Below are 18,226 nucleotides of genomic sequence, written 5' to 3'. Positions count from 1 at the left end.
GGCTGCGCAAGCCATGGCAAACGCAAGGGCCTGGGTTCAATTACTGCTTCCGGGAAAAAAAAACAAAAAAAAAACCAAAACCTAAGAAATAAAAAAAAAAAAAAAAAAAGCAGAAAGCAAACAGTATCAAAGGTGGTGTCAGCTCAAGGTTGGACAGGCAGTCCCTGGGCGGACGTCCTTGCAGAAGTACTTCCGTGGAAGGTCGAGGTGTCCTTTGGGCGAGGTCGTGGTGCTGGCAGGGTCGTCTTTTCTTATCAGGCAGGGATGACACCTTTGGTGACCTCGCGCTCCAGAGCCCGGCGCGGAGGGATGACATCTTTGGTAACCTCCCTGCCTGATTTACTTATTTATTGCTGGGGTGGATACAAGCGACTCCATCTTGACTCCAACAATTCATATACAGTTTCACAAAGTCCCACCCCTGGCTCTCATCAGCTGAGCAGAGTACGCCCCTGTCTCTTCAGGCTGGCCTTGAACCTGTGGTGATCCTCCTGCCTTCGCCTCCCAAGTGCTGGGATTACAGGTGTGCACCACCACGCCTGGCTCGCTGGGCGATTTATATAGCCAGAGGAGGGGTGCGGGTTCGGTGTCCTGTTTGGGTTTAGGCCTCCTTTCTGAGTTACTGGTGTCACCCGTCTGTCCCAATCATGGGGCTAAAGGAAAGCAAGCCAAGAGGAGGCCGCCGGGCACATGCAGCAGCTGTCCCGTGCTAGGAGTCTAGCTCTGTGCTCCAGACTGGACTGCGCCGGCCCCTCTCCGCACCGGGCCCCTCTCCTCCTCACACTCCCATCACTGAGCCCCTGAGCCTCAGCTCCGTCTCCCTCTCTCCATTGCCGCTGCCTTGGCGTTGGTCCCTCCTCCCGTTTGGCACTGCTAAGCATCCCCCAAGGCCACCTGTGCTGATGTTTAATCCCCGTTTCCCATGTGAAGAGGGCAGAGTCTTGAATCCAATGTGATAGTTGGAGGTGGGAAGTGATTAGAATTAGATACACTTATTAAGGCCGAGCCCCCATGATGATCTTCCAAAGATCCAACTCTTCAGAAGAAGAGGAGCAGGAGATGCAGCTCTGCTCTCTTCAGAGTATACTAATTTTCAAGTGGCTGAGGAAGCCCACCCTGAGCAAAGGGCACCTCAAGGAGCTCCACCCTGATCTCATGGGAGTTATTATTATTATTATTATTACTATTATTAAATCTTCTAGTTATTTATTTATTTGGTGCAGGGTCTCACTATGCAGTTCAGACTTGTAGTGATCTTCCTGTCTCAGCCTTCCCAGCACTGGGATTACAGGCATGCACCACCATACCTGATTCCGGGGCCAGCATGGCATGTGGTATTAGGGATCCAACCCGGGTCCTTACACTTGTGGGCACTTAGACCCCCAAGTTATCTCCCCATCCCTCTCATGGAAGTTTCTAAGCAAGGCCTTGCTGGGCTCCACCCTTCTCTTTTGGGGGTCAGCGGACCAACGTACTATGGGAAACATCCCAGTGGCCTCCCCCACTGAGATGAACTAGAAAATACTTCTGCTTTTTGAGACAGGGTCTTCCTATGCGGCCCAGGCTGCCTTTAACTCACTTTGTATCCCAGGCTGGCCTCGAACTCACAGCAATCTTCCTGCCTCAACCTCCAGAGTGCTGGGATTACAGGCATGTACCACCACGCCCGGCTCCCAGTATTTTCAAATAGAACCCAAATGCTGCCCACGCCCTTGTCTATGTTCAACAATCAGGATTTAGATGAAGATGAAATGAGAAGGGCTGAGAAAGACAGACCAAGATTATGGCAAGGCTTCAGGCACACCCAGGTTGCCAAGGAAAAACCAGGGCCAGTCAAGGCCTGCAAGAAAACTGGACGCTGGGCGTGTGCTGCACACAGTCCCCACTGGGCTGTCTGTGTGTCAGGTGGCCGATGTGCCTGGTTTGTGGCACTGAGGCTCTGACTGTCCACACTCCCAGAGAGAGGCCAGGCCAGCCAAAATCCTCACCCCACTGACCTAATAAAGAGGACTGACGTGGCCCCTGTCCACAGACACCTCCATCTCCTGTGAGGGACCCTGGGTGACCCTGGGTGTCACAGGTAAGCAATTCCATTCCTTCAGCTTCTGTTTTATCTTCCTTCTCTGGAAAATTCTTCTCAAGTTCTATAGCCATAATTGGGGGTGCAGGGAGCCCTGGGCGGGGCTGGCACAGCACAAGGGGATCGAGCCCTGGCCCCTGCATCTGCCTAAGTACGAACTTTATTTTTTTAATTTTTAAATTTATTTAAATTTATTTTTTATTGGCGGAACCGGGATTGAACTCAGGCCCTTGCGCTTGCCAGGGAAGCCCTTGTTCTACTGAGCCATCTCCCCGGCCCCAAAAGCAGGAACTTTAAACTGCTGATCTATCTGGCCAACCCTATTCAGACTGCTTTACTCCATCTCTGACATGTCACCAAAAGCCAGATGTCCAACCATGAAGTTTTAATTGTGTCACACTACCCTACTTCCTTATTGGTAAGAGAATTACTGGCAAAGTGGGAGACAATTTACCAATTCTGAAAAAGGCCAGAGCAGGACTAGGCCAGGCCATGCTTCTTAGACACCCCCGAGGTTACCATGGAGACTTGCACTACTCTTAATCTGTCTCAGGAATAGCCACTCTTGTGTCTTGCTATATCTGACCTTGAACTCACTATGCAGCCCAGGGTGGCCTCGAACTCATGGCAATCTCCTGCCTCAGCCTTCCAAGTCCTGGGATTATAGACATGTATCACCACACCCGGCCTGGCTACCTCATCTTAAAATCTTAAAACAAAAAAAAAAAAAAAAAAAAAAAAAAAAAAAAAAGAAAGAAAGGAAAAAAAAAGAAAAGCAAGAGGTAGACCTTGGAAAATGCACCCCTGGCCCTAGCCAGAGGTGGTGTGGGCCCTCCTGGGAGAAGCCGGCGCATATTCCTCGTTGCTCCTCCTTCTTGGAAGACTGGCCTGGCTCTGCCCAGAGCGCATCTGCCCCGCCAGCAGTGCTGGCCAACGTGTGTGCCCGGCTTAGCTTCATACCCCTTGTGACACAGAAGATCAACACCAAATGGCTTCACACAGCACCGCCATTGTTTGGATTGCTACTTCCAAGAAGTGTGCTTGTCACTAAATCTCCCAATAAACGGTACCCTGTGCAATCCCAGATCTGTCCACCTCTTTCTCTAGTCATGGCGCTTCGGAGCCAGTCCACATACTTGAGTTTTTGTTTTCTTGAGACAAGGTCTCACTGTGTAGTTCAGACTGGCCTTGAAATCACTATGTACCCTAAAATGGCCTCAGCCTCACAGTGGTCCTCCTGTCTCAGCCTCCCAAGTGCCGAGATTACAGACATGTGTTATCTTGCCTGGCCCTTGCACACTAGTGTTGCTAGAATCTGGGGTTCGTTCTTTTTTTTTTTTTTTTCGGTACCGGGGATTGAACTCAGGACCTTTCGCTTGCCAGGCAAGTGCCTATTCTACTGAGCTATCTCCCCGGCCCCCTGATCTGGGGTTCTGAGGGCTCCTTCTCAAGGTAGTTTCTAGGTCTCCCTCTCTCTCTTTTTTTTTATCCTGAACAAATAATTGGTCAAAAGAAGCATAAAAGGTAGCAAGGTTTTGCATTTATTAACTGTAGGAAAAGAAATACGCTCCTTAGAGTGAGTGTGGGCCAATGAGGAATAAGAAAAGTATATCCTACAGAATGAGGGGAGACCACTGTGAAAGAGCGAGCACAGGGGCCACAAGGCCAGTGGCGGGCATCTTTTCTATCTTCCACTTCCTAGGCTGAGGTCAGGTCTCACTGTCCTATCAAAACCCTGCCTGAGTTCTTGTGTGGGGAATGGAAGGTGGCAGTCTTCTCTGATTGGTCCCAGGTTCATGGCTTCAGGATCTGCCCTTCTGTGCACTTGCTGGGTTTTTGTTGTGGACAGGTCATGCCCAGTTTGCCATGCTCTAATCTCCTGCCTCATCAGGCCTGGGCTGGTCCAGAGCAGTAGATGAGCTAGCTAGGAGACCAAGGCAATTCATTAGGGAAATGAAGGCTGATGGGAAATCCCAAGCTGGCCACCTAACTGTATGGGGAGGGGCGTCCGCCTGCCGAATGCCTGCAGCCTGATGCCTGCTGAGGAGGTGGGGAAGCCCCAGAGCTACTGGGTTTAAAGTCACTATTTTCTGAATGCCCCTTGTGCTACTGCATTGTAGAAAGAGTGGCAAGATGTGCCTATGATCCCAGCACTTGGGAAGCTGGCAGGAGGATTGCTGTGAATTAGAGGCCAGCTGGGGCTACATAGTGAGTTCTAGGCCAGTCTGAATTACATAATGAAACCTCAGAAAAAAAAAAAAAAAAAGCCAAGTATGATGGCACATGCCTGTGGTTTCAGCATTTGGGAGGCTGAGGCAGGAGGATCATCAGGCGTTCAAGGCTAGCTTGAACTGCATAGTGAGACTATCTCAAAAAACAAAACAAACAAATAAGAATAGCTGGGATTACAGGCATGTGCCACCATGCCAAGTTAATATGAACTTTTCTTTTTCTTTCTCTTCTCTTCTTTCTTTCTTCTTTCTTCTTTCTTCTTTCTTTCTTTCTTGCTTTCTTGTTTTCTTGCTTTCTTTTTGTTTTTTTGAGATAGGATCTCACTATGTAGCCCAGGCTGGCCTTGAACTCACAGCAGTTCTCCTGCCTTCGCCTCCCAAGTACTGCCTGGCTGAAGACTCTCGAACAATTGTCCTGTGAGAGTCTGAGCGTCTGGATGGGGAGAGCCTGGGACCCTGGAGGAGATGGTATTTCTCTGAAGGCAAGTACAGCTGAGGAAATGAATAACATTGCCATTCATCTGGCCTTTAGATGGCGCCTACATACGCCCACCAGATCCAGGGAAATCAAAGATTGAGGCACTGTGGGCCTGAGGGGGGCACAGCCCATGGAGATGGGCAGAAGGGTGCCTGGTGGGCAGGCCCTGAGGAAGCCCAGGGTATGCTGTGGGAATTGGACATTTTTGCCCGGGGGTCGCAAGAACCTAATACAGCTATCTTTGTGGCTGAAATGGAAAACAAACTGATAAAAACTCCCCTTAGGCACAAGGGCGGGGGGGGGGGGTTAGATCCGCAGGCCTGCTGTGCCAGTCCGCCTCCAGGGCACACTGAGATGGCAATTGAGACTGGGCATGGTATCACATGCCTGTAATCCCAGCTCTTGGGAGGCTGTAAACAGGCGGATCACTAGAAGTCTGATCTAGTAGTGAGACCCTGAACACCCTGAAGACCCTTCCCTAAAATACAAAAAACAAAAAAAACTCCCCTCCAGAATGGAACAGCCCTTTGTGCTAAGTAACAACCTAGGAAAGCCTGGACAGGGACGCGGGATAACTTATCACAAAGCCTGATAGGAAAAAGGGACAATACAAATTGGATAGCTGGGCATGGCAGCATACCCTGTAATCCCAGGACTCCGGGCAGCTGAGGCAGGCTGACCAGAGGTTCCAGCTCATCCCAGGGCACCTGAGCAATTTAGTGAGTCCTTGTCCCAAAATAAATTAAAAAAAAAAAAAAAAATAGAGAAGGCCTGGGGATGTAGCTCCCAGGATAGACTCCCATCCCCCCAACACTCACCCCTCACCTCTGTCCCTGTGGTGAGGGGTGGCGCCAAGGTCTCCCCAGAGTGAGGGCCTGAGGGTGACCAGAGAGGCCGCTCTTGGAATTCACTGTTTATTGGTCCTCCAAGCACAAGGAAAAGAACATCACTCCGATAGGCGCTGGGGAAGCAGGAGGATCACTATGAGCTATTGAGGCTGAATGTATACCGATCAATGGGAACCTCCAGGCTTTCTGGGGCCTTAGGCAGCTACTGATGGATACAGGGGTGAGAACCTCAGAATACATCAAGCATGGCTACCTCTGATCTCCTGGTCCTGGAGAACATTGTAGGAAAGGCTATTGTATTAGGGAAGACATTAAGGAATTTCTACTCAAAGGTCAAACAAAATAGGACCTGCTGGCCTCTCCACATAGGAAGACAGCAGATACAAGGTGTACGAGCTGCCGGGTGTGCTGCTGAGTTTGGGGAAGACCATAAAAGAATGAAGGTGGATTGGAATTTTATAACCTTCTCTAGGCCCCCGCAACTGGTAGAAAGAGCCAAATAAACTTGCAAAATGACCGTTTATGGGAAATTAAGTGAGACACCTTTTATTTATTTATTTTTTTAAGACAGGGTCCTGCTATGCAGTCCATGGTGGCTTTGAGTTTACTCGGTAGCCCAGGCTGGCTTTGAATCCCCAACAAGTTTCCTGCCTCAGCCTCCCGAGTTCTGGGTTTACAGGCATGTACCACCATGCCCAGCCGTATCATCACACCTTCTTAGCGTTGCCAACAAGGTTGACTTTGCTATGAGTGTGTACAAAACCTTTATCCTGAGGACCTTCCTCACACCTTGAGAGAAAGAAAACCCCCACAGTGATTGCTCAGCTGGTAGAACTTTCAGCAGAAACAGAACCAAAGGGGAAAACATGTGAGGATCCCAAAACTCCAAGGCAAATTCAGTCACCCAGGGCTGGCCCAGTGCCTGGAGCAGCTGGCTAAGGGGCACAGGTCTTTTTTGTAGAACCAGGGATTGGACTCAGGCCCTTATGCTTGCCAGGCAAGTGCATAGTCTACTGAGCCATCTTCCCAGCCCTGCTTTCTGTTCTCTCTGGGGAAAGCTGGCCTCCATGAACTTAGTGCATTATGGCGTACAGCTGTGGAACAGCTCGCAGGCTTTAGGGGTTTAAGAGACCCTGGAGAGCAAGCCTACGAGTATGCCTCACCTCTCCACAGCTGCAAATGCAACTCACCCCTGGGCTTTGTTCCTTCAGCCACCCCGGAAGATGAGACACTACTACTGACCACAGTACTACTGGCCAGCCACGGTGCCTAAGCGCAACTCAGGGGATTTGTCCACAGGGTTCCTATTTAACCTCTGCAGTCATAGCAAATAAAATGTTCAGAAAGGCCTGCAGGTGCTGAAGGTCTAGTACAAGTTTTTCAACAAGAGTCTTCTATTCCAGGATGCAGCTAGAAAACCTGTTCAATGCTTCTATTCAGGCTTTGGTAGGGCTCAGAAAAAGCTGAGGAAAAATGAATCAGTGCTTATGAAAATGCCTGTCTTTTCATGTTTGAGACTTGACGTCATACGTGACTGTGGACCAGTGTTAATGTGTTGGCGGAGGGCCCGGGATGTAGCTCAGTGGCACAGTGCCTGCCTGGCAAGCACAAGGTTGTGAGTTAGATTCTTGGTACAAAAAAAAAGAAAGAAAAATACCTAATATGTTGGCAGATAAATTGAACATGATTCTGGAAGAAGCTGAAAGGCGGATTGTGAATTTGATTAAAAACACAAGACTGAGTGTCAATGTGGCGTGGTGGCCCATGCCTGTAATACCAGCACTGAGGACGCTCAGGCAGGAGGATTGCCAAGAGTTCGAGGCCAGCCTGCGCTACCAAGTGAATTCAAGGCCAGCCTGAACCGCATGATGAGATCTTGTCTCCCCCAAAAAAGAAAAAAAAAAAAAAAAGGACAACAAGATTAATTTTATTTTTATTTATGTGTGTGTGTGTGTGTGTGTGTGTGTGTGTGGCCAGCTCAGCCCACCCGGCTGGCTGGCATGTGGTGCTGGGGGATTGAACTGCGGTCCCTGTGCTTTAGCTAAGCTTGTTCTAAGTAGGTGCTTTAGACTACTGAGCCATCTTACCAGTCCAACAAGATTAATTTTAAATTTGGTCATTTGGCGATAGATAACAATGCAATCTTGTCTACTAGCAAGTGATTGAAAAGACCAAAACCTTTCTTTTGATTTGCTTTGCTTTTGAGTCTTTCTATTGGAAGCTAGATGTTGGTTATGATTTTTTTTTTTTCTTTTTGAGACAGTCTTGTTCTGTAATTCAGGTTGGTCTTGAACTCACAGCAATCCTCCTGCCAATTCTCCTGCCTCAGCCTCCCAAGTGTGGAGATTACAGGCATGTGCCACCAGGCTGGCCATGAGTATTAAGAAGAAGCTCAGTCAGCTGGGGGTGGTGCTGAACCCCTGTAATCCCACCACACAGGAGGCTGAATCTGGAGAATTGCCACAAGTTCAAGGCCAGGCTGGGGCTACATAATGAATTCAAGAGCAGCCTGAGGGGTCTGGGGAGATGGCTCAGTAGAATAAGCATTTGCCTGGCAAGCACAAGGGCCTGAGTTCAATCCCACAGTTCTGAAACAAACAAACAAACAAACAAACAAACAAACAGAGCAGCCTGAACTGCATGGCAAGACCTTGTATCAATTAAATGAATAAATAAATCAGTAAAGGGCCAGCCTGATAGCACAGTGGATTAAAGTGCCTGCTTAGGCAGACGCAGGGGTCAGGGGTTCAATCTCCTGGCCTGCCATGCTGGCTTCACCCCTGGGGTGTGCTGAGACAGCAACCGAGACTGGGCATGGTGGCATGCACCAATAATCCTAGCGCTTGGGAGGCTGAAAATAGGAGGATCACTACAAGCCTGATCTGTGTAGTGAGACCCTGTAGACCCTGTACTAAATGCACTTAAAAAAAGAGACACACACACACACACACACACACAATAGTAGGTCAGGGCCAGCAAGAGCTCAGCAGACTGAAGTGTCTGCTTAGGCAAGCGCAGGGACCAGGATTCAATCCTCAGCACAGCTGGGGAGATAGCTCAATGGCATACACACCTGCTTGGCAAACTCAAGGCTGTGAGTTTGATCTCCAGTAACAAAGAAAAAAAAAAGAAAAAAGAAAGAAAGAAAAAAGAAGCCTTTTCAATCCCCAGCACCATATGCAGTGCTGGCCCTCCTGCACACAATGCACCAGCCAGAATCCGGGCATATACCTGTAATCCCAGCACTTGGGAGGCTGAAAAACAGGAAGGATCACTACAAGTCCAACCTGTATATTGAGACCTTATAGACCCTGTATTAAATACATTTTTTAAAAGGATAATATGCATTTTAGAGTCAACTAACATTGCATGTAAATTTTGGTGAATTAAAAAAAATTTTAATGTATTTAGTACAGGGTTTACAGGGTCTGACTATACAGATTGAATTTGTAGTGATCCTCCTGTTTTCAGCCTCCCAAGGGCTGGGATAATTTTGGTGAATTTGAATAAAATTGGCTCTAATTTTTTTAAAGAATATATATACAGGGTCTCACTGCATAGATAGGACTCATGGTGATGCTCCTGTTTTCAGCCTCCCAAGCGCTGGGATTACAAGAGTGCACCGCCACACCCAGTTTCCCTCACCATCTCAGGGATGACACAGCACATGGGGAATCAAACCCCGCCCCTGAGCTCTGCCTAAGCAGGTGTTTTAGTCTAGAGTTTTTAAAATTGCATGTGGATTGGATCTTCAGTACCACACACACACACACACGCACACACACACAAATGTGTAGTGGGATATGGAGTTCATTTCTTTAATATTTAAACAGTTAACTTACTACAGAAGATCAAATCCATTAGAAGTGTCCAGGGAAATGGCCATTTGGCCCTCAGAGAAGTGCACAGGGCTACAGCTCATTTGTCCAGAGTGCTGAGTTTCCGTGGCTACTTCAACACAAAATTACTCAACCTCACTCAAGAATAAACAATGACAAAGAAAACAATTTGATCCCACAGGGACAAAAGGAACAACTCCAGACCCAAAGATGCCTCAGTGAAGTCTTGCAAACACTGATGGGAGAAAATAAGAAAATAACAGATGTCTTACACAACCTCTTCTATAGAACAGAAAGGAGAAACATTGCCTAATCTCTCTCTCTCTCTCTCTCTCTCTCTCTCTCTCTCTCTCTCTCTCTCTGTCTCTCTCTCTCTCTCTCTCCTGTATCAAGGATTGAACTCAGGACCTTGCACTTGCCAGACAGGCACTTATGCCATTGAGCTATATCCCCAGCACCCCTGCCCAATCTCTTTGACAAGGTCAGCTTAACCTTGAGTAAAACAAGGTTTTTTTCTGACAAATTTCATCCCCTAACTTGGGAGGCTGAAGCAGGAGGACCAAAAGTCCAAGTCCTGGCTGGGCAACTTAGCATGACCCTGATCAAAAGGAGGCTTGGAGATGTAGTTCAGCACTGAGCTCCTGGGTTCAAAATTCAGCATATATATAAAAAAAGGAAAAGAATGAAAAGCAAAAGATAGCGTTGGAAAAATGGCTCAGTAGAATAAGCGCTTGCCTGGCAAGTGCAAGGGGCTGAGTTCAATCCCTGGTTCTGGAAAAAGAAAGAAAGAAAAGCAAAAGAAATTTCAAAACCAGGCATGCTAGTGCACTCCTATAATTCTGACACTCTGGAAGACAGAAGCTTAGCAAGACTCTGTTCGTATCTCAGAATACAGATAAAGAGCTGGTGATATAGCTCAGAGGCACAGTGCCTACCAGGCAAGCATGAGGTCCTGAGTTCAATTCCTGATACCAAAAATAAATAAAGGACTCTGTGGTGAAAGAGAAATAAGGGAAGAACGAAAGAAAGAAAGAGGAGCTGGGGAGATAGCTCAGTAGAATAAGTGCTTGCCTGGCAAGTGCAGGGTCCTGAGTTCAATCCCCAGCACTGGAAAAAAAAAAAGAAAGAAAAGAAAGAAGACCATGGAAATAGCTCAGTGGCATAAGCACCTGCCTTGCAAATGCAAGGTCTGGAGTTCAATCCCTAGTACCAAAAAGGAAAAAAAAAGAAAGAAAAAGAAAAAGGGGAGGGGCCAATGTGGTGGCTCAGTGCAGGTCTGTAATCCCAGCAGTTTGGGAAGCTGGGACAGGAGGATTTTTTTTTTTTTTAATGTATTTATTACAGAGTCTACAGGATCTCAATACACAGATCAGACTTGTAGTGATCCTTCCTGTTTTTCAGCCTCCCAAACATTGGGATTACAGGCTCCTGCCCACCATGCCCAATTTCAGTGACCATCTCAGTGCCCCTGGGGGGCGGGGCCAGCACAGCAGGCAAAGGATTGAACCCTAGACCTTGCATCTGCCTATGCAGGCACTTTACTCCGCTGAGCTATCTGACTGGCCCTCCAAGGTTTTAAATTTGAATCCAGCCTGTTTTATTTAGCAATTTAGCTAGCAAGTCCTTGTCTCAAAATAAAAAATAAAATAGTTTCTCTTATAAGAGAACCTATATATGATAGACAAACAGGGAGAGGTTCAAATAACTCCCTAAATACTAATTCTGTTGTTTCAAAAATATTTGTTTTTGAGCCAGATATAGTGGTGTACTCGTAATCTTGGCATGTGGGAGGCTGAGACAAGAGGATTACAGTGAGTGTTTCTTTTTTTTGGGGGGGGTGCAAAGAGAGCAAGTTTTTTTTTTTTTGTTTTGTTTTTTTTCAGAACCGGGGATTGAACTCAGGCTCTTGTGCTTGCCAGGCAAGCGCTTATTCTACTGAGTTCTCTCCCCAGCCCCAAAGAGAGCAAGTTTATTTGGTGACTGCTGATGGCAAGCATCATCCAAGAGACCAGGTGGAAAAGGCACTGTGGCAAGGGAACCTAGAAGACTCTGGGACTACCCACAAACCTCGCACAGGGCAAGGCACGGGCTCTGGGGAGTCGGAATGCCCTCAGCCATTCAGCACCATCGGGACGAGTTCTTCATCGTTGATACAACCACTGCTGTCCTCATACCCTGCTGCCAGCATCCCACATCTTCCTCTGTCATCGTCTCCCCCAGGGTGACTAGGACAGGTCGGATTTCAGCAGCCCTGACAGTATCTTTCCCTTCTTTATCAGACACTCGAAGGCCTCCAATGCAGTCCTCGTAGGTTCCTGGTCCTCGTTCTTGGCCACAGTCTGCAGCACAGGCGGAAAGTGCTCCAAGTCCAGTACCTTTGCGTTCATCTCATCACTCCTGGGGTTCCCCAGGACCTTGAGCATCTTGGCGTTGGTGGGCTTCTGGCCCAGCACCCTCATCACATCCTCACACTGGCTGTACAGGATCCTGCCATCGCCCATTCTGTCAAACAGCTGGAAGGCCGCCTTGCACTCTGCCGCCTGGTCCTCGGTAAAGTCACACATCTTGACTGCCGAGCTCTGCTGGACCTGCAGAAATGGCCACAGTGAGTGTTTGAGGTTAGCCTGAATTATGGAGTGAGACCATGTGTACGTGTGTGTGTATGCGTGTGTGTGTGTGTGTGTGTGTGTGTGTTTGAGACAAGGCCTTACTATATAGTTGAGGCTGTGCTTGAACCAAGCTCACATCGATCCTCCTGCTGCAGTCTCCTGAGAGCTGGGATTGCAGGTGTGCACCACAAATCTAGCCAAAAATGTTTTTTTTTTAAAAAAAATGTTTTAAAATAAATGCTAATTTGTCTGATTCATACTATAGAGAATCCTTGCTCAGACTTAGGACTGAGGTGTGCTGTTCAGAGTTAGGGCCTGGTGGTTTTTTTTTTTTTTTTTTTTTTTTTTTTTGTATTTTAGGGAAGGGCCTACAGGGTTGTTCAGGGTCTTACTACTAGATCGGACTCATAGTGATCCACCTGTTTACAGCTTCCCGAGAGCTGGAATTACAAACGAGTGCCACCACGCCCCATCTCAATTGCCATCTCAGTTTTCCGCCCCGGGAGCAGGACAGCACAGCAGGCCAGGGCATTGAACCCCAGGCCCCTATACCCGCTTGCAGGTGCTTTAATCCACTGAGCTATTTGACCGAGAGCCTGGTTTTTTTTTTTTTTTTTTTGTACAGTTCTGAACATCTTATTGGTAGAGCCTCGTTGTCTTCTATGTACAGTACCCCTTGTTCACACAATACTGTAATTTTAGCTGTGTGTCCTACACAGCATGCTACTCTCGTTTTACGTTCTGTTACACAGTACAGTGCTGCATGTGAGCCTTGTGCAAATAAAAGCAGTCATCAAGTTGGCATTTCCTTTGACCATTTCTTTGTTCTGAATATCAGAATGTGCATACTATATACAATTCCTTTTATAACTTGCGCCACCACACCCAGTTCACAGGAGAATGTTTTTTATATTTTCCTTATTAATATCCACTTATGCTGGGCAGTGTTGGTGTGCGCCATAATCCCAGCACTCGGGAGGCTGAGGCAGGACAATCACTGCAAATCTGAGACCAGCCTGGGCTACATAGTGGGACCCTGTCCCAAAAAGACAAACCAAACAAACAATACCCCCCCAAAAAAAACCCTACTTGTATTGCATTAAAATTTTTAAGGGCTGGGGAGATGGCTCAGTAGAATAAGCACTTGCCTGGCAAGCGCAAGGGCCTGAGTTCAATCCCTGGTTGAAAAAAAAAAAAAAAAAATTAAAAATTTTTTTAAATGTATTTAGGTCAGGGTCTATGTGGTCTGACTATGTAGATCAGACTCCTAGTGATTCTCCTGTTTTCAGCCCCCCAAGTGCTGGGTTTACAGACAGGTGCCACCATGCCCAGTCTCAATCTCAGTGCGCCCTGGGGCGGGGCCGGCACGGCATGCTGGGGATTGAACCCTAGCTGCTATGCTCTGCCTAAGCAGGCACTTTAGTCCACTGAGCTATCTGGCTGGTCCTCTAAAACATTTTTTAAAGGGATGAGGATGTAGCTCAGTGTGAAGGCCTGGAGTTCAGTTCCCAATATCACACAGGAAAAAAAGAAAAACAACAAAATAAAACAATTTTATGTAAAATACAAAACTCTTGGGGCCGGGGAAATGGCTCAGTGGAATAAGCACTTCCCTGGCAAGCGCGAGGCCTGAGTTCAATCCTCGGTTCTGCCAAAAAAAAAAAAAAAAAAAAAAAACAAACCTCCTACTGAAAGTAGGAACAAAACAAATCCAGACATATAGAAAAAATATCATTCATCACCACCAATTTCGGTTTGTTCAGGAATGCATGCTTGGTTGAATGTTCAAAAGCAAGTGTTGAAATTTACCGCACTGACAAAACAAAGAAAGCCGGCCGTCTGGGCAGAGGCAGAGAAGCACTCGGTCATATTCGCCTGTGTTTACTCACGATGAAAACTGTCAGCTACCAGGAGTGGAAGGAAGCTTTCATCTGATAAATTGTGGCTATAAAAACCTACAGCACAGGAAAATCACTTGATGAAATGCAGTGTCAATTAAACATCTTGTAATAAACATTATGAATTAATTCTCACTCTCCTCCGAGAGGAAAAATGCCCTACGGTAAATTTTGTACTCAGTGATAAAACTTAAGAAGCCTTCCTTTTGATCCAGATCAAGATAACAATTACGGGAGTGAGGGAGATGGCTCAGTGGCCTAAGCGCCTGCCTGGCAAGTGCAAGGTCCTCAGTTCAATCCCCAGGCCCCCCGAAAAATAACATTCATTTCTTATGATATGGTGATGATAACGTTCATAATCCCAGCGTTCTCGGAGGCTGAGACAGGAAGATACCTCAGGCCTAGGAGTTCAAGTTCAGCCTCAGCAACACTGATTCTCTTTCTTTCTTTCTTTCTTTCTTTTTTTTTTTTTTTTCAATTTTTTATTTTTAGGGAAGGGTCTACAGGGTGTTCAGGGTCTCACTATTAGATCGGACTTCTAGTGATCCGCCTGTTTACAGCCTCCCAAGAGCTGGGATTACAGGCTTGCGCCCACGCCCAGTCTCAATTGCCATCTCGGCGAGCCCTAGGGGCGGGGCCAGCATGGCAGCCCTTGGATCAAACTCCTTGCCCCTGCACCTGCTTGCAGGCACTTTAATCCACTGAGCTATTTGGCAGGCCTGATTCTGTTTCTTAAACAAACAAAAAAGAACAACAAACTGAAGAGGCTGGTGGGTTGCGGACTAGTATAGCATTTGCCTGATACAATAGCCCAGCCTCTGTATTCAACATCTCGCCACAAAGAAAAAATATACATAAAAGAGGAATAGAATATTCAAGAATTTTGAGACAACTATAAAAGGGATATCATATATTAAATGGGAAGACCAGGTGTGGTGGTGCACGCCTGTAATCCCAGCACTTGCAAGGCTGAGGCAGAAGGATCCTTTGAGACCAGCGTGGGCTATAAAGTGCATTCAAGGCCAGGATGAACTGCATAGTGAGACCCTGTCTGAAAAAGACAAAATAGAACAAAAAGGTGTCCTGGCATGCCGTGCTGGTCCCACCCCCTGGGCATGTTGATATGGCGATTGAGAATGGGTATGGTGGCGTGAGCCTGTAATCCCAGCGTTTGGGAAGCTGAAAACGGGAATCAATGCAAGTCTGATCTGTGTAGTGAGACCCTACAGACCTTGCACTAAATACAAAAAAAAAAAAAAAAAAAAGTAAATATCAGATAGAGAACAAAAGATATAAGAACAGAAAAAATAGTTGAATCAATATTCAAATCAGCCATGGTGGCATAGGCCTGTAATCCCAGGGATTACTCTGGGAGGCTGAGTCAGGAGGATCACAGTGCTAAGTCAAGTCTGGGAGTTCAAGGTCATCCTAAATTGGACTAGCTAGTAAAGCCTTTTTCTCAGTAAACAAACAACCCCCCCCAAACAAGCAGGAAAACAAAAGTCGGACAATAGAAGGTGAGCAAAACCCTTGAGTGAGTACCTCACGAAAGGGGATGTCCGGATAGCCAGTTGTCTTAGCTTTTACTCGTTTCTGGGACAAATACCCGACACTCAAAATGAAGGAAGGAAAGGTTTATTAGCTCACAGTTACTGGAGGGTTCAGTCCATATTCCGCTGGCTCCAAGGCAAACAACAGCAGTTCATGCGGCAGAAAACACTGAAGGGCAGAGGAGGAGCAGCAGCTGCAGCGGCGTCCATCAAGCCTCTGTCTTCCTTCTGCGCTGACTGCGAAGACCGGCGCAGTGAAGATCGGAGCTCCTCCAAAGTGGCTCGGCTGTGGAGATCAAGCTCCTCTGAAGACTGGGACTTCTCCGGAAGCAGGGCAGGCAGCAGGCAGCAGGAGGTGGGCCAATAGGAACTCCTCTTGTGCCCTAGGGGTGTTTGCTGGTCCCCAAGTCCATCTCTAGATGCTTAGGGTTGCCAGATGGGAAGGGAGGTCCGGAGACACACGGACAGGCGGAATGGCGCCGGGAGAAGGATCCGTTGCGACCCAGGGAAAGTCAAGGGGCTCGTGCACTGGCGGAGAGGCCCAGCGAGAGGCCACCGTGCCAGCTGGGGCCCTGGGGTCAGCCTCGCCGGGGCTCGGGACCTTGTGCTTGCCAGGGAACAACTTAACCTACTGAGCCATCTCCCTGGCCCCTTTTTGTTCTTATTTCTGTAAAAACAAAAAAGAGGCTGGGGGTGCCACTGGGTTGTAGAGCACGTATAAAGCCCTGGGTTCAGTCTGTCTTCTTGGTCTAGTGTCACAACTGCAGCAAAAAGGTCCTGGACTGTGGCTTTGTGTAATGGTTGATATAGTGAGTCAAACTGAGAAGTTTAGAAGTTTAAGTGACACAGAGGAGGAGGGGGGGCAAAGTCACCTGTGGGATTTTGGATTTGCTTTGATCCCAACCCTTTGTATTCTCATGTTTGTAACTTGCCGTTGAATGTCGGAAGTATCTAACTTTTCATTTGTACAGTGACCTACAAGTAAGAGTCTGCCTTACATCTCAGAGGAGACTTGGGACTTGGACCTTTCAGCAAGGCCAAAACTGTTAGGACTTCCGGCAATTCTTGCAGATGGACTCAATGCCTTTTTGCATAAAGGGATGTGCATGAGTCTTTGGGGGGCCAGGGGTGCAGTGTTACGGCTCTAACATATGTGGGTAGACTTAATACTGGTTTTTAAGGATTGTTAAACCTGTGTTATAATGTTTAAGTTGTGAAATGATAAGAATAAGTATGTCTTTATAACTGGAGACCAGTTTGAAGAAATGTGTCTGGTCATCAGGTTACCAAGGGGTGGATTGTAATGGTTGATACATTGTGTCAACCTGAGAAGTTTAGAAGTTTAGCTGAAGCCCCTCAGCAGGAAGTCAGGGTCCTCACTTTGTAAACATCCTCATCCCTGCAAGAGGAGGGCACCAAATGGTGTGAGTGCTACACTCACCCTTGGTGGGGGTAGCTTGTTTACAATATAAGGGAGGAAAACAGACTTGCTCCTCCCTTTGCTTTTAATGACTTTTTTTTTTCATACCAGGGATTGAACTCAGGACCTTGCGGTTGCCAGGCAAGTGCTTATTCTACTGAGCTATCTCCCTGCCCCACCCCCGCGTTGCTTTTAATGGTTTGCTGTCTTCTACCACCTTGAACTGTTGCCCCTATGCCACGCCCCCCTGCCTTGGAGCCAGCTGATTATGGACTGAAACCTACGCAAACAGAGCTACATAAACCTTTCCTTTCTTAATTCTGGGCATCAGGTATTGTGTCTCAGCAATGACAGAAAATTAAGTAACACTCAGTGTGAAGGCCCTGGTTTCAGTTCCTGGTACTATGATAAATAAATCAGAGAGTCAGAAAAGGAAGGGGGCTGCAGGCTCCAAAGCTGGCTGGAATCCCAAGCATGGGTGGGAGCCCAAAAGGACGGGCTAAAACTCCCATTTGTACTCTCTGCCACAGGTGCAGAAGCTGGGAGCCTTTGCTGCACATGTGGCCCGGGAGTCCCTGCAGCCACAGCCCATCCCAGGGAAGACAAAAGAGTCGCTGGTCTGGGCTCTGCCCACACCAACGAGCGGAGCCGCAAGCAGCAGCAAGGAACGAGTGCTGCCTCACTTCTGTCTGCCAAATCTTGCTCAAGAACCTCTCTTGAGGCCCATGCTAAGCAGAACCAGGCAGAGAAGGGAAAGCTTGGAAATGCCCCACAGCCTGGCCAAGTTGGCGCAGGCCTCTCGCCATTTTTTTTCATCCACCTGGCAAAGAGGGAAGCATGTGAGGGCTCCATATGCCAGCGGTTATGAGAGGACACAAGCTGTCTGGTAGGTCTGGGGGTGGCTGTCAAGGGGGGAGTCTGACTGGAGGAGGCCAAGGGTGTGCTGATCCACCAGCCAGTGTACTGCATCGATTTCTCTTCTAGGCAAACCTGAACTTTCTCACAAAGTCCAACACGGTTTGAAGAAGGAAAAAGAGATGCCCAGCTGGAGACAGAAGCAGTAAGCTGGCTCTTAATTTCTTTGGATTGTTTTAACCTTGTGCCCATAGTATTTATTTTCTACATAACGAAAAACGTAAGGCTGGTGGGGATTGGTGACACGCGCCTGTGCTCTCAGGCTATTAGGGAGACTGAGACAGGAGGATGGCAAGTTGGAGGCCATGGCCGTGCAATTTAGGGACAGCTTGTTTCCCAAAACAAAATTTTAGAAGAG

General features: G+C 47.6%; 1 pseudogene; it reads right to left on the bottom strand.

Moving 5' to 3' along the window:
• Positions 1-11,586: 11,586 nt before the first annotated feature.
• Positions 11,587-12,053, bottom strand: LOC101589169 (annotated as a pseudogene).
• Between the last annotated feature and the right edge of the window lie 6,173 nt (positions 12,054-18,226).

Source organism: Octodon degus, unplaced genomic scaffold (genome assembly GCF_000260255.1).
Source record: "Octodon degus isolate 3935 unplaced genomic scaffold, OctDeg1.0 scaffold00079, whole genome shotgun sequence".
Classification (NCBI taxonomy): Eukaryota; Metazoa; Chordata; class Mammalia; order Rodentia; family Octodontidae; genus Octodon; species Octodon degus.
Note: the sequence above shows the minus strand (reverse complement) of the source record. Positions and strands in the feature narration are given on the sequence as shown.